The sequence below is a fragment of the Podarcis bocagei genome, assembly GCF_964188305.1.
Source record: "Podarcis bocagei genome assembly, chromosome: Z".
NCBI classification, from domain to species: Eukaryota; Metazoa; Chordata; class Lepidosauria; order Squamata; family Lacertidae; genus Podarcis; species Podarcis bocagei.
In genome coordinates this window covers 39,737,206-39,762,371 of record NC_138140.1, presented here as the reverse complement: position 1 = coordinate 39,762,371, position 25,166 = coordinate 39,737,206, and the positions used below count along the sequence as shown (strand labels likewise).

Below are 25,166 nucleotides of genomic sequence, written 5' to 3'. Positions count from 1 at the left end.
AGATCCTCGAGTTATTAGCCCCCTGCCTTCTTTTATTTATTAAAGGTGACTTATTGTTTTTGGGAGAAACGAGCGTCTTTCTGCCTTGCTTTGGATGCCTTCGCCTGATTTTTCCATGAGCTGAAAGCAGCAGCTTACAGAACCCTTAAGACCACGGGAGGAAAGCGGTGGGGGGGGAAAATCTTTTTTTAAACCCCCCCTTCTCTTCCCCCGCCTCCCTCATTTGCATTTCCCCCTCCATTCCCCGCCTCCTTTGCAGTGATGTCAGCCCCGGCGAGGACTTGCTGGCAGTGGTTGGGAAAGCGGAGTTCAGACGGCAGCAGCCGGAGCGCGGAGCGGATGCGGCCAGTGCGTGGAGCAGCAGCAGCAGTAGCAGCAGCAACACGAATCGCGAGCCCCCGGGCGGGAGCGCGCCCGGAGTCTCCGGCTCGCCTTCGGGGGGAGTCCTGCGTAGACCGAGACAGCTCTTGGGGCAGACTGGCCACCTGAGCCCCGGGGAAGAGACTTCCCCTCTCCTGGGAAGGGGGGACGGGATACCGTCTCGCCCTTAGCCGCCTCTTGTTCCGACCCCCTACATCACCAGCACCGCCGCCCCCCGCCGACCTCTCAGAGGGGCTCGGCACTCGAAAAAAAGGACGTTGTAAATCATCCCGGTGATTGCATAAAGCTGGAGGATTTCTTCCTTCCAAGTTGCAACGAATCTCTTCGTGCAAGTTATTATTTTTTTTTCCAGAAAAAAAGAAACCCAAACCAAGCCAGCCAGCAGCTTGCCAGACTTGGCCCCATCCTCTTCTTTCCAGCGTTCCTTTGGGTAGTTGAGAAGCCGGTGGGTACGCGGACTTCACTTGCCTTCCCCGGTCTCTCACTTGCCCTACAGCAGCAAGCGTGTTTGAATAACTCTCAAGTTAGGATCTCTTCGTTTTGTCTCTGTCTCTCGTCTCTCCTCACGCTGTGGAAGAAGGGCACCCCCCTCCCAGCCACCCCCACCAGTCTCACTACTTCGTTTTTGATCCTACTGTTTTTCGTCCTAGACGATCTCCTCCGTACCCGTACCCATGTAATAATTCATTCCAAGATTCTGAGCAGAACAAGGATTTTCCTTTTCTTTACCCACCTCATGGTGCGCTTTGGGTCTGACTTGAAGGCAACGGAAAGGAACGGCATGGCTGAGGAGCAGCTTTAGACGGAGATTCTCTTGCTCACACAAGGAATTCAAGGTAAGGCAGAGAAAGTGGGTGGTGCGTCTCGAGGAGAGCTGGGGAGAGACTTCGTCTAGGGAGAGCGCTGGCGGTCTACAAGCAAGCGCCTTCTCTCTATCTAGATTCTCCTTTCGCTTCCTTATCCTTCCACACGCTGTAGATCTTTGCAATCTAGGTATGCAGCGCTGGTACACCCGTGGCTTAGATTTTTGCAGGGCGGGGGGGGGGGGGAGAGAAGCCAAACTGTGTGGCTTCTGGGAGGAGGGGAACCCCACTTCCGCAAACTGATATGTGATGTGATCCCTCCCGATCGCTGAAGATCGCACGGTCTTTCTCCCTCCCTTTTGCAATGCAAAGCCCATCGCGAGCAGTTCAGCTTTTGAGTGTCAGGGTGCAGAGTACTTAGTGAAGGGGGGGAGGGTCAGAGATGTGAATGGGGGAGGAAAAACATATGGAGTTTTTTATTGATGCAGTTTTAATCCTGTAATGGAGACTGCATTAGACGGCGGATTGCATTAAAAAACCCTGCTCTGTGTGTGTGAGACACACACACACACACACACAGAGAGAGAGAGAGAGAGAGAGAGAGAGAGAGAGAGAGACAGTCAGACAGACAGACAGAGAGTAAGGGAAAGTAAAAAAACAAAAACAACACTCCACCGACCAGCGATGTGCTGGATTGTAAATGAAGTTCCCTGATTGAAGGATTTCCTTGAACTCTGGTGATCAGCTTAAAGTTACTGTGCATTTGGCACATTAGAATAAGATGTAGCACAGATCAGTGTTTGGGTGGGTTGGCAAATACACTGGTGATTTCCTTGAGTCCTTGAATGAGCGGGAGAAGAAATTTAACATTTCATATCTCTAATAGCTAGTTCCAGCTCCGCATGGACCTGGAAAGGAAAGACTTAGGGAGCACTAAGCTAAGCACGGCTTTCTCTTTCCTTAGCAGTATTGGGAGAAAGTGAGTAAGACAGGAATCAGATTATGGCTCCTTCCCCCTTCCTAGGTAGAAATTGGTCACAGTGTGGATCTTTAAAACCTGCTGGCTGCAGATGGAAATGTTGCAGTTTGGCTGCAGAACGGAGGGTCTCTCTTTTCCTGCATGCAAGCTTAGCATAGTAATAACTTGTAAGAAGTAGCTCTGAGGTCTGAGATGAGGAGCAGGGGAGGAGGCACTAGCTTCTGTATGATCATGCGTGGGGAGGGGGCGTGGACCATGAGAATACAGCATTGCCTTAAAATAGCTTGAGTGCAAGCATTTTGTTAAGAAGGCAAAAAATAAAGAGCCTGTTGCCTTAGGCAAAGCCTGTGACTTCCATCCTGATCTGATGTTTTTAAATAAAATAAAAAGCAGAGAATATTGATAATGCAGGAGTGTTGGCCCATCAAAAATGGAAGGTGCCCTCAGAGCATCTCTTAGGGTCTCTGAGCATGATACGATGGCGAAGGCAATAATATTTGAACTTCCCACTGTTGTAAATATGAAAATGCAGAAGATCCAAGCAGAACTCTTGCTGCAAATGAGCCAAGGTTATAAACGAATGAAAGGATGCAAGTAAATATTGGGCTGAAATAAGAGCAATGAATTGTTTAAAGTGGGGCTGGGAGAAGTATTGAGGCAAGAAGTTACTTCCTCTGCCCAGTGAACTCTTACAAAAGGAATTATTTCCTCCATAAGTAACACCACAGATTTAAAAATCTAATTAGAACCTCGTGGAGTTTTTATTTTATTTTATCTTACAATGTTTCCCAGATTGGTAATGGAAAATGACAGATGAGTGACTTCTTCTGTCAATGGAATTGGTGTGCAAGCTTGCAAGTTAAACAGAGTTCTTTATTGTGCAGAAAGTGTCCAGCAGAAACCTCTCCTGTAGCATTGCCAACAGCTCTAGGATGGGGCTAAGTTTCTCTGTCTCTCTCTCTCTCACACACACCCACCCAGAGAGAGAGAGAGAGAGAGAGAGAGAGAGAGAGAGAGACTTCAGTAAATATATTCAAATAAAGCTTTATTGGCTTGTCAGAAATGGTTTGTTTTCACATCTGAAATGTGAAAGGGAACTCGGGGTATGCCTTCATACTTGAATGCTTCCAAAACTGTGAATTTTGCATAAGATAAAGGTGAAAGCAAGAGAGGGAGGCATGGGTTTACATTATGCAGTACAGTACAGCACAGAAAAACCCCACTAAGCAAAAACTAAAAACAACCCCCCACATTTTTTTATCTATATATTGTGTGTGTGTATCTGTGTAGAAAAATTGGCATGTGGGTGTCAATTGCAAAGACGGGATCAGAATATCAATGACTTAAACCCTGGAGACGCAAGGGGTTAGCTTGATAAGCAAAAGGCAAGCTCTTTTGAAGAGTGAGCTCGCAGAGAGAGGTCTTTAAATTTCCAGGCATGTTCTACTTCAGCTGTGTCTGTAGTCAAATCTGAAAATAAAACTGAACATTACTTAAGTCAATGATTCTTGGGATATATATATATATATATATATATATATATGGATGGTATGACAGAATCAACTCTCTCTCATGGGTAGCAAGTAACGAGATGCTGCTGTTATTGCAAGATGTGTGAACGTTTTCTATTTAAATCCTCCTTCTGTCAAATTAAACAGTTAAGGTGCATATCTGTTGCTTTATTTCTTCCCTCAAGGTGGTTACCCATACAGATAACTGTTTGCATTTTAATTCCCCCACCCCATAAAGAAGTATTATTGCTTATGGCTGTATAGCTCTTCCTTCTTTTCTTTTAAACATGACCATAGTTGCAGGATAATTTATATTCAGCATAGGACTGTCTGCTTGGTACAATTGGTTTTATACATCACAGCTCCTCAAAAAGGAAGATCAAAGATTTGGACCTGTAACACATTTGTATTCTGCATGGGCCTAGGCAACATTCTGTCGGTCTCTCACATAGTTAAGATTGTGTCCATCTCCTTCCGTTCTTTTTAGCACTCATTTGCTTAGTGGTTTATTATTTACCCATCCAAATTGTGCTTTGAGCTGTAACCAGAGCCTACTGATGCAGCCTGCATTATTTGTACACATTGCAGGCTGCTAAAGTCTGTTTCTGATGGTGATCATCAGAAAGTGGTGAGGGTCTAAGGGCTGGAAGAACCTGACCTTTTTTATATAAAGAAAAAACAAAGCTTCTGGTTTCTTTGTGTTCTAGATGACTGCTTGATTCATGTTATGGGCTTGGTGAAGCTTTTCCTGGGACAGATGAGCATCACTGTTGGAAGGAAGGAATGTGTTGGGTTGGTTTTGGTTCACTCTGGGAACTGTAGGTGGTTTAACTTCTGATAGTGCACTTCAGTCTAAGTTACGGTTGATATCCAAACAGAATGAAGGTACGTTGTAGTATAAGGTAACGGAGTTTTAGGAATTGGAATCAGCAAAATATAAACCTGCATAGTTCAGTACTGGTATATAGTACGTGAATCTTGATTTGGAATGCTATAGAATGTGTTTCACCATTCCATTCTCTTGTTCACAAAGATATAGTTAAGGCAGCACATAAAATTAGTGAGGCTACCTAAATGGTGTGTTGGCTTTATGCAGAAAGTTGTTTTCTCCAGTGAATTCAAAGGGTAGAGAATGTACTATGAGGACGTAGGCAAGCTTTTCTCTCTTCTGGTCTTGCATTCTCTTTGTTTTTGTAGCCTCAGACTGGTTGACCTCATATGTCTATGATTTGGTTCTAGGCATAATTATTCTCAACTTAAGTCAACCTCATTGTATTTTGTGGGGGTTACTCCACAGTGAGTGCAATCTGAGAGCACTGCCTTGATGCGCTAAGAATGATAGCGAGTGATTTGCTCTGCAAGGTTATTGGGAAGAAGGAACACATAGACTTATGCATTCTACAAGTCCTAGCGAAATGTTGAGCAACGGGAAAACAATGAATTCCCCATTCCATATGTTCCCCAAATGAATTCCCCATTCCCCATTTCCATATGTTTCCATGTACACATCATGTACATGGAAAGTTCATGTGAAATGTTCTGTGGGAATTTTGCACATGACTTGAATTTTGAGCCATTGGGCTGCTTGCTCTTTGCCCTTGGCTTAAGCTTGATGGGATGAGCACATCCCTTGGTAGATGCTTGTCTGCTTCTAAGTAGTTCAGAGGCGGTGGTGTGTGAGCTACCTAGAAGTAGGGTCGTACAAGTCATAAGAGTCAGTTCTGTTATCTGTGTCCAAAAACTGGCACTATGTTCCTCTGGGCATAATACTACTCTGAGTCTACAGAAAATAAGAGGATGACGAAATCCCTGGTTTTGCAATTCTGAAAACACTTGCCCTTGATAGGACACATGTCCTTGGGAAGAAGGTGGTTCTCTGTGTTTAATGTTGACCCGCTCTCTCAGAACTCCAACATCCTCTAGCTCATTTGAAAGTCTCATTGATGTTGAGTTAGCAGGGTCAGGATTCTAGCCCTGGAGGTTCTTCCTACCTTGAAGCAAATGTGGTACAGAAGCACCATGCTGTCTGCAGCCTCATCTTGCTTAGGAGCAAGTCCTGGTGATGTCACTGGTCTATATCCCTGAGCAATTGTGTAGAGTGCTGCGCTGCAGCCATTTTGTTGCCTACAGTGGCCAAGTGTGTGAAACTGAACTTTAACACAGGCTTCTCCTGAAGGCTGATGCTCTAGGCAGAAATAAGTGATTAGACATAGGAATGAAGGGATGAAATAAGGAGCAGGGGAAAAAAAAGTAAATTGGAAGGGTGCATTCCATTATCCTACGGGGTTTGCAAAGGGACTTTCTGCATTTCATTATTCCAAATAGTTTGAAAGTCAATCTCTTTCAATTATTGTCTGAGTTTAGTAGAGTGACTTGACAGAAATTGTATAACATGCTATTACCTTTCTCTTTCAAAATCCCTGTTAGCAGATTTTAAACTTCACTTCTAACTCTTTTGTGTTGTGGATGGAATAAAAGTGGCCTCTGTAGAATATCGATTTATCACCAGCAGCAGATATGTTACTTATCTTAAAACCTTATTTCCCTCATTTGTTTTTTTTTTTAATAAAAAAACCCAAACCCAACACTTTATAGCACTGATCCACACCCCTTGCTCTTTGCAAGTGCAGATAAAGAAAAGGCGTATCAGATACATTTATGTTTCAGTGGGTGAATGGCATTTGGAAAACACATAACTAGATATTTCAATAGAACCAGATCTTTAAAAAAAAGCTGTTTGGGGTCTTATTTCAAGGCCTCCTGCCAAGTCATCCCAAATCGCCCCCAATTATATAAACCTTTCAAAATCTTCTGCATTGCATTACTTGGGAATGGGTTATGGCTTGCTGATAGATCCTGTGATTTGTATGCAGAAGAACTGAGAGTCATACCCAGAATCTCCAGGTAGGACTAGAAAAGACTCTTTTGAAGCACTGTGGAGCCATTTCCAGTCAGTGTAGACAGTTCTGGGCTAGATGGATCAATGTGCTGACCCAACATAAGATAGCTTCCTACGTCTCTGAATGCGCGATCCCAAACTCAGTGAACTGCCTCAGACATCCTTTTGATTGTTCATTCATGATTTGTGCTTGTGATAGTGCAGTATTGTGGTGATTACATGCAATCTCATTTCCAACACTGTTTGCAGCACCGAAGATTTGGGGTGGACATAGTGATTTGTTTCCACAAACTAACGATGCATATCCTATAACTTGCCGCTGTAATCCTGCAACTTTTTATTTCACAAATGTTCTGGTTTATTTGTGTGTTTTGTGTAGGTTGTTTTCCTTTTTTGCTTTTTGTTTGCTCCGCTGTTGTGAAACCGCAGTGCAAGAGTGATGTGGGGGAAGAATCACAGAACAACGAATGATGTGTGCATGGTCCAGTATAATCCACCACTACTGCACTACTTTTGCACCAATTACATGTTGGAGAAGGCACCCCCAAAACCCACCAGACTGAAGGGGACCTTTGGGGCAATTTCAAAGGCCTTACTGGGCATTCTGGATACGTTTTTGAATACATCATAGATAAGGGTGTGTACAACTTGAACAAGGCATAATATGTTGCCTTATAACTGTATTTGGTTGAGTTTCCTTAAATGTCTGGCCTGAAGAAGATCTTGGTTTTGCTTCAGGTAAAATTATTGTGACAGCTACGTAACTGTGGTTTTGCTTTATAAGTATTGCAAGCTTCAGCTCGCGTTTATTCTGAGACGGTATGCTCTAGTTAGTGCTGGAAGCTGGACTCGAGTGAGCAAAGGCTGCACAATTTAGCTCTCCTTACAGCAAGCTACATGGAGCCTTTTGCTAAAGAGGGTTGGGTGTGGGTGTGTGACTTTTTAATTAAGGCCTAGCTTCCACACCACTCATTTATTTATAAATCTTTTTTAATGCAATGTGCAGTTATCTCTGTGGAATTTAATTTCAATTGAAGGTGTCACAGAAGGAGGAACAGGAAGCCAGAGCAGAATTTTACTCTATCGTTGATAAGATACTGTAGTCAGTGAGCAAAATGGAGGTTTAAGATGTGGAAAGCAGGAGCCTCACTTAGCCTGGTTGACTAGGCAAAGGGTGGTCTGTAGGTACCTGCAGTTCACAATCTCTGTCCATATAACCCCCTTCTTTTTTATCCTACTTCCATCCTTGACTGGTCCACTACACCAGCAGTAAAGGCAAGGCCAGAAGAGAACCAGTGTGGTGTACTAGGAAAGCAAATATCTGAGTAACAAGTGTGGGTCTGTTTACTTTCATGTATGTGACAAAATGTATACTGTTTAATAAATATACTTATTACACAACTGTTCTCTCTCTCTGTGTGTGTGTGTTTTAAAAAAACCTTTTGCTTTGTGGCCGCAATTTTCATGTGCATCCTAATCAGCTTCTGATAGTTTTGAACAAATATCGCTATTGCAGGGCATCAAGTGGTATAATTCTAACTGTTTCAGAATTTCAGATTGCTGTGCAGAAATGCATACTGCAGTTTTTCCTCTACCCTCGGTGGTTCTGAGTTCTTTTGGAGGGGAAATTTTATATTTCTACTACTAGCAGCAACTCTCAAAATCAGGCAGTACTTCTGTAAGCAAAGGATGGCTTTATTTTATTTATTGAAATAAGTTCAAGGGAAAAGTTTGAGGTGCTGATATAGAGCCATATACATCTTGGAACCAATATACCTGAAGGATCGGCCCTTATATACCCGAACAATCCTGCAGGTGAGGGCTTCCTGCATATACCATCTTATCAGGAGGTCTATTCTGCACAATGTTGGATCAGGACTTTAACTGTTGTGGCACCTATCATTTGAAATTCCCTCTCATCAAATATAGTACAGTCTCTTGGGTTGGTTTTTTGGTAGCATGATAATAATAATAATAATAATAATAATAATAATAATAATAATAATAATAATTTATTATTTGTACCCTGCCCATCTGGCTGGGTTTCCCCAGTCACTCTGGGTGGCTTTCAACAAAGATTAAAATACATTAAAATGTCACACATTAAAAACTCCCCTAAACAGACCTTCCTTTCCCAACAAGCCTTTTAAGTAGAATGCTTTCCCAGTCTGCCTCTATATTGGGACTGTTTTTAGATGCTTTGTCATTTGTTTGTTTGCCACACTGTGCTTCTTTGGGAGGAAGAGTCGTGATATAAATTTGATAATGAAATAACACAGCAAGGTGGCATACAACTTACAAGATCACAGTAAGGATAATTAAATTATCTCTGTATCACAGAGAACTTGCCACGAGAACTTGCAGTAATGCACTCAAGATGCTCTATATGATCAGGCTGGTCAATGTAATTCGCTGGCTTGCAAATGGCATGCATTGGTTCCCTTTGCACTAGCTTAATGTGTGCTTTAAATTACTCTTTTGGATCCCAGGATGAGCAGGGCTGACCGTCATTTTATTTAGAGTATGATGAGATACTTCCATGAGTCATTGTGTGCTTCTTGCTGCTCATGGTACATCAAAATGCTTTGGGCTTTGGTGCCCCATGCTGGAAACCTTTAAGGTTTCTAGCTTACAAGCCACAGTCAGACAGTGGTGGAAGTCGTTAAGCAAGGGGTGGGTGATGCATACCAGCAAACCTGCAGATAGAGCTGTATTGGTACCCACATTTGTATGCAGTTGGGTCACTTGCAATGCTCTGCTGTGATGATGTACAAAACTGTTGTTCTCGCTTTTGTTTTATTTACTGTTCAGCACACTGGCCTAGAGTCTGCCAGGTTGCAACTCAGAGATGCCTCCTGTTTCTCTAACAACGAAGAGCTTTGTGGTTCCTAAGAAGCTCCACAATTGTCACCTGGCTCCACAAACAGGAGGCTCTTGAAAAATTCCTCTGGGAATTGAATAGCTCTCACTGTGAGTCCTAACGGCATTTTGCTTAAAGGCATTTTGTATGTTTTGCTGCAAACGTTTATGACAACAGACTAATAGGGCTTACTTCCTAACAAAAAAAACCATTTGAATGGTTTCTTAATGTTGATGCAGTATACATCTCCATGCCCCAAGTCCTATCACTCCCTCTCCCTTCTGCTGTGGCAAATAGGGTTCACCCACAAAAACACAAAATGCATCTGTATGGAAGGACTTCAGTTTCTTAACCACTTTCTGGGTACCATAAACCCACAGCTTGTGCCCACTTTACTTATTCAATCACAACCTTGTACTCCCTCTCTCCTTTTATTTATTTCCCCTTCACCCATGCACTGAGAGGGTTTTCCTCATTTACCTGGCTTTGGGAAGCTCTGGGAGGGCTTTAAGGCATTCTTCCCAAAGCCCAGTGCTGTCAGAGCCCTCCCACTTCCTTCCCAATGCCCTGCACCTCACCCACCTTTAGGAAGCGGGCGGGGAGGGCTCTGGGATGCTGTTGGAGCCCAAGTGGATCCTTCCTGAAGCCCGGTGTAAGGACCCTCACACCTTCCCAAAGCTGGACACTTTGCTTACCCAGCTTTGGGAATGTGGTGGTAGGGATTTGGGACCATGCCACAGTCCTCATGCATCCCTGGGGCAGCCATATTGTGACTCCTTCCCAAAGCCTTGCACCTTACTTAAACTCACACCAAGACCAAAAAGCACCTGTATGGAAAATAAGCCCACAAGGTAGGCACATTTTACTTAATGCAATCACAAACTTAGACAGATGGAGGGGAGAATGAATGAATGAATGAATGAACAGAGAGCTGGTGAAACTCAGCACTCTCTGTTTACCCCCCACACGCCCAGCAGGTTTTCCTTGCTTACCTGGCATCAGGCTTTGGGAAGGTGACTGGAAGGCTCTGGGACGCTGTCCCTCCCAAATCCAATAGCACTTCCCTCCCAAATCCAGCACTCCTTCCCAAAGCCTGGCGCCAGGACACTGCCAGAACCCTCCTATCTCCTTCCCAAAGCCTGCTGTCAGAGATCTTTTTTTCCTTCACAGAGTGGGGAACCTCACTTACCTGCCTTTGGAAAGGCTGCTGGGATGGTGTAGGAGCCCAAACACTTCCTCAAAGCCACACCTCATTCCCAAAGCACCTCATTCCCAAAGCCCTGCATTGGGCCAGGGAGTCCGAGCATCCTTCCCATACTTTGCAATGTGGAGACCCCAAGGTCTGCCAGTGCTTTGAAATCCAGCACCTTGTTTACCTGCCTTTAGAAAGGTGGTGCCCAAGCACCTAGATGCTGCCGGACCCAAAGCCCAGCACCTCACCTACCCGGCTTTGAGAAGGCTGCGGAAGCATTCTAGGATGGTGGAGCATAAATACGTCCTTCCCAAATCCTGGCATCTCATTTCCCCAGCCTTGCACCTGCTTCCCAAAGCCTCACATCTTGCTTGCTTAGCTTTGGGAAAGTGCCATCACCTCATTCAGAGCCTTTGCACCTCTTTTCCAAACATTTGCCTGACATTTCCCTTTCCCAGTTTTGGAAAGACAGTGCTTCCTTTGCAAAGCCAGGGCCTCCTTTCCAAAACCCTGAGCCCTTGCACCTCCTTCCCAAAGCTTGGCACCTCTCTGATGCAGCAGCCTCAGCCCTCACACCTCATTTCTAGAGCCCAGTGCCCAGGACAATGTCAGAGCCCTTATACCTTTTCTTTATGAGGCTGCCGCAAGGCGGCAGAAGGGCTCTGGAAAGCTGCTAGAGCCAGCGCCAGGACACTAGAGCCCTCAAATCTTTACATCTCTTTTCCAAAGCCTGCCATCTCACTTACCCGCTTTGGAAAAGCAGCAACTTCGGCTTCGGGCGGCTCGCTTCCCTGACTTTGGGAAGGCAGAAGGACGGCTCTGGAATGTTGCTGGAGTCAAAGCACTGGCAGACCTGGGGGGCTCAAATTTCAGTAGTACCCTATGCAGGGCCAAAATTCAGTGCCCCCCTGCTTCCCAGTCTCTTGCACTGCCAAGCCCTAGTGGCTCCTTTACAAAGCCTGGCACTTCACTCCCCTGGTTTGGGAAGGTGGTGTGAGAGTGAGATTTTGCCAGAGCCTTTGCATCTCCTTCCCGAAACAAAGCACCACTGGGTCCTGGCCAGAGCCCTGGCAGTTTCTTCCCAAAGTTCCATGTCTCACCAGATTTGGGGTTGGGGAGGGATAAAACTTTCTCCAATGCTTCTGAGTTGGAATAAATTAAGATACACTTTAGTTTATATTTTTTGTTTAAATTGTGGAGATGTGCAAAAGGTAGAATGGGGAGGAGAATGAAAACAGAACTTTCTTGCATGTACCGAAATGTCATCTTATGACTTATGGTTCTCACTTGAAATTTCAATTTATTATGCTGCAGTCTATTGAAAACAATTTGGGACTTCCATTCCACTTTTACCTTGATGCAGAGTTTTCTCTCTGTCTCTTCCATCCACTGCAAGTATATATAAATGCATGCCTGATAAGCTAGAGATGTGAAGACTGAAAGGGGGGAAAGGAGCAGTGCATTTAACGGAGTAATTGCTTTTACTCTGTCAGTCATTTAAGTGACTCCAGGAATATTTATTTGGCGGTTGGTTTTAAGTGAGGTTGCTTTATAAGGAAGTACAGCAATAGCGTTAATATAATGAAACCATTTCCTTAAAGACTGCAGGACTCCTTTCTCTTCCCTGCCTCCATTTTTCTTCTGCTTTGGCAACCTTGGATCTATTAGATTTCTCTTTTTAGAGTGTCTTTGTAAGGTCGGAATCCTCATTTTATTTTTGGCTGGTGGAAATTTTTTTGAGGTGCTTTCCTTTAGATCTGGCCCTCATTAAAAAAATGATTAGAATACAAACGTACTTATGTTAAAACATATGAAGAAATTGATAGTCCCTCCACCCGCTGTAAATAGATGAGATGGGGAAAGGAAGGAAGAATGAAATGTAAAAGGAGAAATAGCTGGTTGTATGGTTCATGTCAGTCATTGTTCTGATTTAGCATTGATTCTGTTGCTGCTTGGCTGGGACTCAGCAGCCTGGAACTGCTGTGGTGAGGTGACTATATCAACTGTTCTCTCTGACTGGTCCTACTGGAATACAAAGCCTCCTGGGGAAACTGAGGTCCTTTCCAGGTGTCCTTTATATTGTGCATTCATGATTAGTGCTATGCTGATATCAGAGAGGTTATGCATGATTCTGCTTTCGATACTCTTTGCGTCTGTAAAATGTTGTGAGGTGCACATAATTGCTTCATTTTCTATCAGTGCATGTCTTTGGCTTCCTGATGAAATCCTGTAGCTCTTCCTTCCACAAGAGTTCTTGTTCTTGTATTGTTCCCATTTCTGTTTTGTTATAGTGCAAATATGTCCCTCCCAGATGGTAATAAAGCGCTGACACTGGGGAAGCACTACAGACTCAACAAGAAATCAGAATGATGTGTGGATTACCCAGTGCATCACTAATTCACAATTATCACATCAATGACATATTGTAGAACACACTCACCCCCCCCCCAAAAAAGAACAACAACCTGCCAGCATGGAAGGACCTTCTGTTTCTTAAATGCTTTCTGTATATGCTAAACCCACAACTTGCGCTCACTTTACGTTACACAATCACAACTTTATCAGGTGGGAGGGAGGGAAATAAATAAATAAATAAATAAATAAAGGGAGGGCTAGTGAAACTCAGTGCTCTCCATTTCTTTATTTCCCCACCTGTACACCAAGCAGGTTTTCCTCATTTACTGGGCTTTGGGAAGTCAGCGGGCTCCTCACTTTTATCTAGATTTGGGAAGGTGGCCGGAGGGCTCTGGCAGCATTCAGGATGCTAGGGCACTGCCAGCAGGGACAGTTTTAGGGTACTGAGACATGTTAGGCTGCAGGGGGCTCTGCAACAATGATGCAGAATGGAGAGGTGGGGGGGATGCCAAGCCTTCCTGCCTACCTCTCAAAGGTGCTGGCTTTCTTTACCTGGATTTAGGAAGCTGGGATGCTGCTGGCTTTGGGAAGACAGCATGAGGGTTCTGGCAGCATGAGGGCTCCTAGAGCCCTATCACCACCTTCCTAAAGCTTGGTAAGCATGGTGTGCCTCCTTCCATACTGACCTCAAGGTAGAAGGTGGGGGGCGCTGTCCCCCCTCAAATTCCTGTAAGGAGGTGCAGTCTCATTTACCAGAGTCTGGAAACGCCCCCCAAAACCTTCCTAGACCCCCCGTAAGCAGCCCTCCACCTCACACAGGGGGAGGCAGTTCCAGGGTTCCTGACTTTGTGTGACTTTGCCTTTGTGCTCAGACCCTCAGAACTGAACCCTGGCATAAGTCTCAGGCCCAATGTATGCCCATTGATGATGGTCTTCTTCACTTTGTGTCTGCTCTGCCGCTATTGGCTTTGTTCTGTGGCCCTGGCCCTCAAAACACAGAGGGCTGCAGCTCAATTCTAGAGCACATGGAATCATGGAATCATAGAATTATAGAGCTGAAAAGACCCACCAAGGTCTTCTAGTCCAAACTCCTCGCCCCCACGCAATGCAGGGAATTTTCACCCTGGGGTTAAGGGTCTCATGCTCTATCAGCTGAGCTATCATCATGCCTTGCATGTATGAGACCCAGGCTTAGCTTCTGACATTTCTTTCTGACATTTCCAGTTAACACAATTATTATGCAGTGCCCCCCTCCCTCCCCCCAAATTATATAAAAAAAAACCTGCCCCCCAAGATTCTGGAGAGCCACTGCCAGTTAGAAGAGACAGACTATCTGTTAGTCAGTATTGGGTGAGATAGACTTCGTATGAGGCAGTGTCATGCGTTCATTCATGTATCTTTTCTCTGTGGATTCCTTGTGTTTTGCCCGTCTCATATTCTCAGGAGGCTTTGTAAACTGGGAGATGATTGAACTAATTTTAGGCTCTTCCCTTCATCTTTTCAGTCCTCATATGGTTTCTTGCCTGAACTAATTTCCATTTCATGTAAGTTTCATATATGCTCTTTCATAGGCCTATTGCATTCTCGGGTGTGTGTGTGAGAGAGAGCGAGTGAGCGAGCATTTTTTTTAACTGAATGAAAAAATAAATGGTACACATCTTTCAAACACTTTGTATGTGTATAAGAATTTGTGTGTGCATTTTTAAAAACCTAAATTGCACCGCAACATAGTGGTAGATGTGCATCATCCAAGAAGTGACACACAATCCTTTGAATTACAATCCTCATTCTGATTCCAGACCGGAGAGTTAGGTTAGTTTGTTTCAAAATACTGTCTGAGAGAAAGTCTTCTTTTGTCCTTAGCAAGAACATACGGTAATAAGAAAGCAACACATTGCTTCTCTAAGTAAAAACTGAAATACTGAATCGGACAAGCACGCCCTCTGAAGCTTCTAGGAATTTGAATGAAGGTTTCTTAGCCTTGCATTCAGTATGTTTCTGAGCACAATTCAAAGTGTTGGTGCTGACCTTTAAAGCCCTAAACGGCATTGGCTCATTATACCTGAAGGAGCGTCTCCACCCCCATTCTTAGGCCCGGACACCGAGGTCCAGCTCCAAGGGCCTTCTGGCGGTTCACTCACTGTGAGAAGTGAGGTTACAGGGGACCAGGCAGAGGGCCTTCTCAGTAGTGGCACCCACCCTGTGGAACGCCCTCCCTTCAGATGTCAAGGAAATAAGCAACTATCCTACTTTCGGAGGACATCTGAAGGCAGCCCTGTTTAGGGAAGTTTTTAGTGTTAAATGCTGTATTGTGTTTCTAATCTTCGATTGGGAGCCTCCCAGAGTGGCTGGGGAAACCCAGCCAGATGGGCAGGGTAAATTACATTATTATATTATTGTGTTTAATTTAGGGGAAAGTGCTGATGCTATCACAGCATCACTTTATTTGTACACCATTTTTCCATAGTTAAAACACCATGCTAAAGGCAGCTTACAACATAAAAAGATTTACATAATTGCAAACATAACAAAAGTAGTCGTAAGCAATAAATAAAACACGTCAAAGAGTACACAACCAAATGTACACAACAATTTCCACATACAGTGGTACCTCGGGTTAAGTACTTAATTTGTTCCGGAGGTCCGTTCTTAACCTGAAACTGTTCTTAACCTGAAGCACCACTTTAGCTAATGAGGCCTCCTGCTGCCGCCGTGCCGCCGGAGCCTGATTTCTGTTCTTATCATGAAGCAAAGTTCTTAACCTGAAGCACTATTTCTGGGTTAGCGGAGTGTGTAACCTGAAGAGTATGTAACCTGAGGTACCACTGTAAATCATAGGATCTAAAATCAAAGGTGCAAAAAATAATAATATCAACATCAGCAACAAACCCCCCTAAACTATATCCCAGCCCAAGAACCTGTTTGATTAGATTTCAGTAACTCTTTTCTTATTATCTTATTTACAAACTTCTTTATACACTGCCTTTTAGAATACCCAAAAGGACTTGCAGTGTCATGAAAACACAATACATGCAAGCAGTCTTAAACAAATGGTGGTGGCAGCATTAACAATCATTACACATAGGTCAATTAAATAATTAAAAAGTCCAGTATAAAATTACAACAAAGCTATGCATTCTAAATCAGTTCCCTAGTAGTAAATTATCTGATCAATTATTGTTTTAAATGTTGTGGGGTTTTCTTTTCTTTTGCAAAATTATTTTAAATATGCAGTTAGTTTACCCCTCCTTAGTTTCTCCTCCCTCCTACAATGAAATATGTTAACCCCACCTTTCAGTGATAAAAACACGAACATACCTGAGTGCTGTAGATGAAGTGAGGGATCCGTGCAGCCAGGGAGAGAAAGAACTTCATTCAGGATCAAAGACAGGGTTAGGATTGGGAGGCTGACGAGCTGAGGTGCATCTAGGGAACCAAAGGGCAGGTGTGGCAGAGGAAAGATGTAGCACAGGAGTGGGATACAGGAGAGCTTTGTGCTGTTGATGGAGTGGGGCAGCAATGCATATTCACTCAAAAAAGCCAGGCAGAACTTTTGGCTGCATGTGTCTCGCTTGTACGCAATTGTTGCAGCTTGTCCTGAGCTTGCAAGTTAAGCCTGGGAAGCATCAAAATAAATGCACAACCCTGTGAACAGTTTCCCATCTGTACATTTATCTTAATTTGTTCTTCCAGTGAGCTTGGAAGAAGAAGAAAGCATCAACAGCAACTTGCAGCCCTTTCTTTCCAGCCATCCCCATTCTGCCATTTCTAATTTCTCTGGCTCGCTGGATTTCTTGTTTGTCAATTCCTTTGAGTTGGGCAAGGAATTCCTCACACTTTGGCCAAGAGATACCACCTGGCAACAGTTAATTAGAGGCTGACTTCTGTTCTCGTAGTGACTCTGTTTTGTATATTGATGAAGGCTTTTGTGAAAAGCAAGAGGACTCAAAGACCTGCATCATGCCAGTTCTAAATAGATTAGCAGTTATGCACCCCTCCCCGCCACACTGCCACACCCCGTATGATGGCCTGTAAAATGTACATGGCAGTGTCTCCAAGCTGATGCTTCTGCAAGGCTGCTCCTATTCTGCTCCCAGTTTGGGTTGTATTATACAGTGGTACCTCGGGTTAAGAACTTAATTCGTTCTGGAGGTCTGTTCTTAACCTGAAACTGTTCTTAACCTGAAGCACCACTTTAGCTAATGGGGCCTCCTGCTGCCGCCGCGCCACTGGAGCACAATTTCTGTTCTCATCCTGAAGCAAAGTTCTTAACCCGAGGTTCTATTTCTGAGTTAGCGGAGTCTGTAACCTGAAGCGTCTGTAACCTGAAGTGTCTGTAACCTGAGGTACCACTGTACTGGTTATCAAATGCTGCCTGCCTTGTTGTCGTTTGTTTTTAATGAAGCATGTGCCAAATTGTTTTTTGTCCCATTCCCATAACACCAGACTCCGGGGGTTTTTCTGGAAGCATGAATGAAATCACTCCTGAAATTAGTGTCCATACATTCAAAAACTGATGTCCTAATGTTATCTAGGTGAACTTTACATGTAGTGTTGTTGATTGATAGAGAGCCAGTGTGGTGTAGTGGTTAAGAGCGGTAGTCACGTAATCTGGGAAACCGGGTTCGCATCTCCGCTCCTCCACATGCAGCTGCTGGGTGACCTTGGGCCAGTCACACTTCTTTGAAGTCTCTCAGCCCCACTCACCTCACAGAGTGTTTGTTGTGGGGGAGGAAGGGAAAGGAGAATGTTAGCCGCTTTGAGACTCCTGAAGGGGAGTGAAAGGCGGGATATCAAATCCAAACTCTCCTCTTCTTCTTCTACTACTGTTTTATATAACACCCCCCCCCCCCCGGAATGGACAATTTATATACTGCTATTTGCACAAATCACCGGGTTGTTTACAGTGAAATCAGACAATATATAACAATATATAACAAATCTCTAAATTTGAGTAACGGGGTCTCTCTTCAAAATGCCCATTGGAAAATGTGTGTCTTAACCAGCCACTTACAAGAGTTGGGACCAACTGCCCCTCAATTTGGAGGGAATTCATTAAGATGTGGCCATGTGATTTTATTGGTAACCATTACTTGCAAATTTGAAGGGAACTGGGATAGAAAAAAGCTAAAAAAGCAAGGTTTGTTGAATTGGCTTTTCTAGTGGACACCTTCCATTTCACAAACTGTGATTCTATTAAAGTACCATATCTATATTTGAAAGGTTAGCGTGGTTAAATTTCTGCAGAAAATTTAAATGTGTAATTCCGAGACATTCTTTTGTTTTTTTGTTCTTTTATGTATTTATATCTATCTATCTGAAACATACAATCACAACAAAAGCAGGACAGAACTAGCCTTTTCATTAAAAGCAGTCAATTCCCAAAAAGCCTGTTGAAACAAGAAAGTCTTTACCTGCCTCCCTTCCAGGGAGGAAGTTCCAGAGTCTGGGAGCAACCACCGAGAAGGCCTTCTCCCATATGCCTACCAAGGGTGGCTGTGAGGGTGGCAGGACCAGGAGAAGGTCCTTCCCCAAAGATCCCCAAACCGAAGCAGGTTCATATGAGGGAATATGGGCATTCAGATAGCTTGGACCCAAGCCAAATAGGGCTTCATAGCTCATAACCAGCACTATGAATTATGTCTGGAAACAGACTGGCAACTAGTGAATGTTCCCTGTAACCAGCTCTCTGGTCAACAATCTGGCTGCAGCTCTTTTCAAAGGCAGTCCCATGTAGAGCAGAAATAAATAAATAAAAATAACCGCAGACAACTCTCAAGTTCACAATAGACAGCCTTCCCACCAGCTGAAGTTGTCATGTAGTGTTCAGGAAAGATGAAGACCAAGGAAGGTTGCAGAGTCCAGACCACTGGGGAGATGAGTTGTAAAAGGATAGAAAGGTCACTTGCAAACACCATTTGGCCACCTTGAAAATAAGTAAGCATAGCAAAAACACTGCACCTGACACATGAGAATTTTACAGAAAGTCTGTCTCCTCTTTGATAAACCTTCAAAAGCAGTTTATTTTCTCATTAACTGATGGAGAATGGGGGCAGCAAGGAGGAAAGGTATAAGAAACTTTCAGCACAGTACTAATTCTACAAAATTTCAGCCTCTCTGGAAACTGGCAAATGTATCCCAAATCAGCTATGATTCTGTTGGATCGGTTTCTCATCAAGGGAGTTTTCAGTGTTCTCATGCTGCTACAGCGATTCTCCTGCAACTTGCAATATCATGCTGCTTTCAAAAGCGTGTGCATACACAAATGTGATTTCACACTGTGAATGCTGCAGAACTCGTGCTGCAGTGTGGCTTGAGCGAGATGTGCTTTGCACACGGACACAGTTGCTATGTTTGGTGTTCTTTGTGCATCCTGAGTTGCACAGGAACATGGAGGAATGCTGAGCCTCCAGCATTACAGATCTCATGCTGTCATAAGACCATAATACTTATTTATATGTATTTGTATTACATTGATAAAGCAATCCTTCAGCGACAGAAGCTTCTACAGCAGCGTGCGGAAGAAACAGCAGTAGAATAAGCAGGATGAATAGGATGCACAAATATCCATTCATTTGCCTCAAAGAGATCTAGCTTTCTTGCACCCACCCTCCATGCATCTTTTCAGTTAATCTCAACATATATGTTCATAAAACATCTTAAAAATAGCAGACATCACTCCAGAATGCAGGATCCCTAGTAGCCTGAATAGTGTTTTTTTTTTAAAAAAAAACCTGCTATGAACTTTCTCAGAAGGGTTTTTGGGTAATTTTCTTCTTCTGTTTCCCCCATCTCTCAAACAGTTGGAGAATTCTGCCTCCCCTGGAGAATATTCAGTGAAATGTCTCCCTCGATTTTGCTGCCTGCAGAGTGGATAATTTCCAGAGGCCATTTCTGCTTAGCCCTTGTAAGGTTCAAAAGGGTCTTTAAGACTCTAAAAAGCCTGGGGAAATGAAAAAGTATTTTGGGCTGAAATGACAGTAAGGGCCATGCAAGCTTCCAGTTCAAAAGATGGGGGTGCCCCTAAGTGAATGCACTCTCCCCCCCCCCCCCGCCGCCGCCATATTGCAGGTATGCCTAGGCTATGGACCCCAACATATTGCAGGGAATCTGCTCCTTGATGTGAGATAAACACCAATGAACATGAATTTCTCTGAGGACTCGTAAAGTGGAACTAAGAAATTGGATTCTTTTGGTCAATTGCAGTGTAGGACTCTGATTGAAGCTCTTGGTATAGGAGATGCGGGACAAAGGAATTTTTTGTGAATTTTAAAGCAAATTGGAATGATCTGGAAGTCCCAGACTTGACATGCACAGAGGAGGCTATCTATAGATTGAAAGACACAATTCTCTAACTTCTGTTGTGCAGTTTCTGTTGGGGATAAAATGCATGCAAAAATGTGTTTTGGGGATATGCACTGAAAAACACACAATTTATACACAAAATTACACACAATTTTAAAATGTGTATAATTTAAATGCAAATTTTTGTGCATTTTAAAAACAGAAAATAAAATAAAATCTGCAAACCTGGGAGTGGAACAGATCTATGACTAAGTGTGTTTGAAAGTGATGTAGAATAGAAGCAGTCTGATAAATCCAATCCAGTGATATGGGTTTTCTGGGAAACTTCCAGAAAATGTTCTTATGCAAATTAGGGTCATTTGCATCAGAAGTGTTTTTAGTTTGCACTGGAAAATTTTCTGATGCCCTAGAGTGATCTCATTTAGCATGTTTACTAAATACAAGTTAAAAAAAACCAAACCAGCCAGAAAATTTGAAACTGCCAAGTTTGCCTAACATTTATTTGCAGTTGGCACCCATTCGTTGTTACTAATGAACTTATGAAATAGAGGGGGGGAATTTAGTGGGAAAAATAAACTGCTGATAATTTTTCTGCCCCACATAATTGTAGCTAACTCTGTTAGACGTCTTAATTTCAACAGGATTATTGGCTTCAAATATTTGCACACAAACATATGCATGTGAGCTTCAAATTTTATGTTGTTAGAAATACACTGTATATGTACAAAAGAGGACATTTTCTGGAATACCCACCTGAGGAAGATATGGGTGTCACCAATATTATTCCTTCTTGGTGCCAGGTTAAAATTTTCAAATTTGCTCAGGTAGCCAAAATTGCCATATTCTTAATTGCTTGTCATTCCCCTCTATTCCATTTGTATTGTCTTAATGATTTAGGATATTGAATACTGCAGATTTTAAGCCTTTTTGTATGCCATCCTGAAAAACATTTTTGGATACAGCTGCAGTATATAAATAGACCTAGGTTGCACCTCCACACCCTAAAATATCTCTTGCTTTTAGGACATGGTAATCTGGCCTCAGATGTGAATTGGGCCCAGTAATGCAAACGAGGAAGCATAGATTTCTCTTCCTTACTTCCTTGGCTGTTTCCACAGCATTTTTAGCTGTATGTCCCTATTTGCATGTAGCTGCTCTTTTGGGACATGGGTGGCGCTGTGGTCTAAACCACCAAGCCTCTTGGGCTTGCTGATTGGAAGGTTGGCGGTTCAATTCCCAATGACGAGGCAAACTCCCATTGTTCTGTCCCAGCTCCTGCTAACCTAGCAGTTCAAAAGCAAACCAGTGCAAGTAGATGAATAGGTACTGCTGTGGTGGTAAGTTAAATGGCTTTTCTGTGTGCTCTGGTTTCCGTCACAGTGTCCCGTTGTGCCAGAAGTGGTTTAGTCATGCTGGCCACATGACCCAGAAAGCTGTCTGTGGACAAACACCGGCTCCCTTGGCCTGAAAGCAAGATTAGCACCCATAGTCCCCTTTGTCTGGACTCAACCATCCAGGGGTCCTTTACCCCCTGCTTTTTTAACCTTTAGCTGCTCTTCACACTTGGAAGGTATACAAGCATTTTGCACTTTGCTACAACAAGTACCCTGAAAGTTAGTCCACCAGCACACTGATGGGAACATGGAACTGCTGCAGCCTTCACGATCTACTCATGGTGAGCTCTCCAAAAGGCATCCATAAGGTCATTTGCAGGAGGTGAGTCTCCTGTTGGTTGGACTTGAATTTGTTCTGGGAGTTCATGGGCTCTTTTTGTGTCTCCAGTTTCCTCCTTTCACTCAGGGCAGGGGTAGGGGGACTGAGACCTGAGGAACTAATATGGCCATCCAGGCCTCTTCATCTGGCCCTCAGAACCATCTCCCGGCCACACCCTTCACTAGCCCTGCTTTGCCCCCACATGCTTTTGCTGGGCTGCAAGGTTTCTTTGAACTTTGATAACGGTTCTTGCTTATCTGGATGGAGAATAGGAATGGGGGTGTGAGGGAGCGTAGAAACTGGCCTACTGCAAGAAGGTGGAATTTGCATGTGGTGATGCTTTCCATTTTTGCCACTGACTGCAGACACCACTGGCACATGACCCTCAGCAAGTTGCCTATTATTTATTACTTGTACGCTGCCCATCTGACTGAATTGCCCCAGTCACTCTGGGCAACTTCCAAGAGAATATAAAAACCCCCACAACAAATCATCAGACATTGAAAGCTTCCTAATATAGGGTTGACTTCATATGTCTACAGAAGGCTGTATAATTGGTTATTTCCTTGACATCTGATGGAAAAGTGTTGCATAGGATGGGTGTCACTACCGAGAAGGCCCACTGCCTAGTTTCCTGTAACTTCACAGTGAGGAAACTGCCAGAAGGTCCTTGGAGCTCGATCTCAGTGTCTAGGCTGAATGCTGGGAGTGGAGACACTCCTTCAGATATACAAGGCCGAAGCTGCTTAGGGCTTTAAAGGTCAACACTAACACATTGAATTGTGCTCAGAAATGTACTGTGCTTGGAAATATACTGGGGGCTAATTTAGGTCTTTTAGGACCAGTGCAATCCTTTGGTTGAAAAAGTTTCCCCAACCCTGATTTACGAATGGCATTACTAAAGAGTATTTAGCTGGAGGCTCTTGTTTGGATATGCCCTTACTTCCACATCCTTTGTGTGCATTTTTGTCTTGGCATGAACACAGCTTCCAGGATTTATTGTATTGCAAACTTTTTTGAAAGAAATCTTGAAAGAAATAATTGAAAAAGGGTTTTAGAGTAAGTGATTTAGACGAGGCTGGCAGGTGGTGCTGTATGGTTGCTGCAGGATTAACAAAGTTCTGAAAATGCTGTCACTCCAGAGTATTGGATCTCTTGTCTTGATTTAGTCATTGTCAGGCAAAAAAGTCCTCACCTTTTTTCAAGCAAAATTGTGGAAGCCATTAACAGGATGGCAGTATCAAACTGAAGCAGCTGGACCTGTTTTCTGATCAGCTTCGAAATCTCCCACAATTCAAAGCAACTGGCTGGAGTTTTCTGTCATTTCGTTTGTATGTTATTCCCAGCAGTTATAGGTATATAATGATATATTTTGGTTTAAAAGAAAAAAATCAGAAGGGAAGCTGTAAGATCTAGCTAAATCTCAAAGCGGTTGTAGTGGGAACTGATGAAAGAGAATTTTAGAGGTGTTGCAACTCCTAAAATATACATCTTACATTCCAGTCTTGGAAGCTGTTGTGCTGAAGTTGCAGCTTATGATATCTGGCATTAAGAGTTTGGTGCACATGCATGCTCATTTGAGCACAGTCTTGGGATGTGCCTCAGTTGAGATGGGGGGGGGGGTTCCCATCATTTCAGTGAGCTGATGTGCACAGGCTTATGCAACTAGGTGTGTTGGCTGGGCCATGTATTGCCTTTTGTGACATTCCAGCATCTCCGTTGGGGAGAAAGGATGGACCTAGATACTGACTGGGAACAAATAGGGCTTTTCTTTTATGAAGCAAAATAGAGCCTGCTGGCAGTTAAGGTCAAAGATTGGTGTGACCTCCGGGGCTCCTGCTGAAGATATGGCACCCTTGTGTTGTGTTGCCACTCATACCTGTAACATTTAGGCAGACTGACCTTGGTCATGGTAGCATACTGTGCATTTGCCCCCAATACCTCTTCACGTAGCTAAAAACCTCAACCCAAGTTTGCTAATTTCCTCTTCCCTTCTAATCCATTTTTCCTTTTATGTCATGCCTTTTTAGATTGTAAGCCTGAGGGTCTGTCCCTCCCTCCCTCTCCTTCTCTGTCCTACAAGCCACTTAGGGAACCTTTCTGAATGAAGAGCTGGGTTTTTTGTTTTTGTTTTTTAAGTCAATTATCAAGCATTGTCTACAAAGCCACCCTCCCTCTCTTTCTCTCTGATGTTGGGTAAACTGATGTGGGAGTTCTGTATTCATAGATCCGTGCATTCATCATTTAAAAACAAAGTATGTCTTTCACTTCAGGAAGGCTGTCTTTACTCCATCTGCAGATTTAATTGATAAATTGACAAAAACATGTACAATTAAAGACTTTTAAAATTGGCTGATAGCCTTCCTTGGCATTTCCCTGAATTGAACGTATGTGCTGTGTGTGTGTGACCGGGGGCGGGGGCGGGGGGAGAGCTGGATCTCTCTCTCTCTCTCTCTCTCTCTCTCTCTCTCTCTCTGCCCACAACTTCAGACATTTCATGCCTTTGCCTTCCAAAATATTGCAAATGCTTCTGTGGCCGTGTGTGTGTGTTCCAGTGAAATCTCTCAGAAGCTTTGTTTACGAACAAGTGAAGTGTAAGTTTGCGATCAGACTACTTAACAATAGTCAAGGTGATGACATGTTGAAGGTTCTTTATTGCTGTTTATATTGTATGTGCCTGGAAGCTGATTGACAGGCACATTATAGAAATGGGAGGAAATAATTTGTTTCTGGATTTTCACAAGGTATTTGACATGGCATTTCCCTGAGATAGCAGGGGCTTATTTTTTATATTCAAATGCAAAGCTGTTGGGGAGAACTGTACCTGTATGTTGCGTAGGATTGCCAAATCAAAAGGTACTCTGTATGTTTCTACCAGGAGGAGGGTGTTAATGGTGGTGGTGCTTCTTTTATAAAGGATGTGAGCCAATTCTACTCTTTGTAGAACAGTTTTTCAATCAGTGAAGATTTTCCTCCTTTGCCAGACTTTTTGAGAACCAAGAGTCTAGTGATGTGAGGTGAGAATATTCTCCGGAGAATATTCTCAAGAATGATAATATTCTCGAGAAAATTTAATTTTCTCCACAAACGGTAAATTCTAATGTAAGAACCAGTTTAACAACCCACATTTAAAAAAATCTAGTAAATAATAAGTCAAACTGTGATATT

General features: G+C 43.4%; 1 protein-coding gene across 5 annotated transcripts in view; it reads left to right on the top strand.

Moving 5' to 3' along the window:
- Nucleotides 1–283: 283 nt before the first annotated feature.
- The window catches only part of PCDH11X (protocadherin 11 X-linked), a 745,920-nt gene continuing 721,037 nt past the window's right edge, over nucleotides 284–25,166 (top strand). For 3 of the 5 annotated variants that reach the window (XR_014004155.1, XM_081179392.1, XM_081179393.1), the window contains exon 1: nucleotides 285–1,217. The gene's annotated coding sequence lies outside the window, so the exon portion shown is untranslated. Of the gene's footprint in view, nucleotides 1,218–25,166 lie in introns of all 5 variants that reach the window. The other 2 variants (XM_081179390.1, XM_081179391.1) reach the window with 1 other exon arrangement.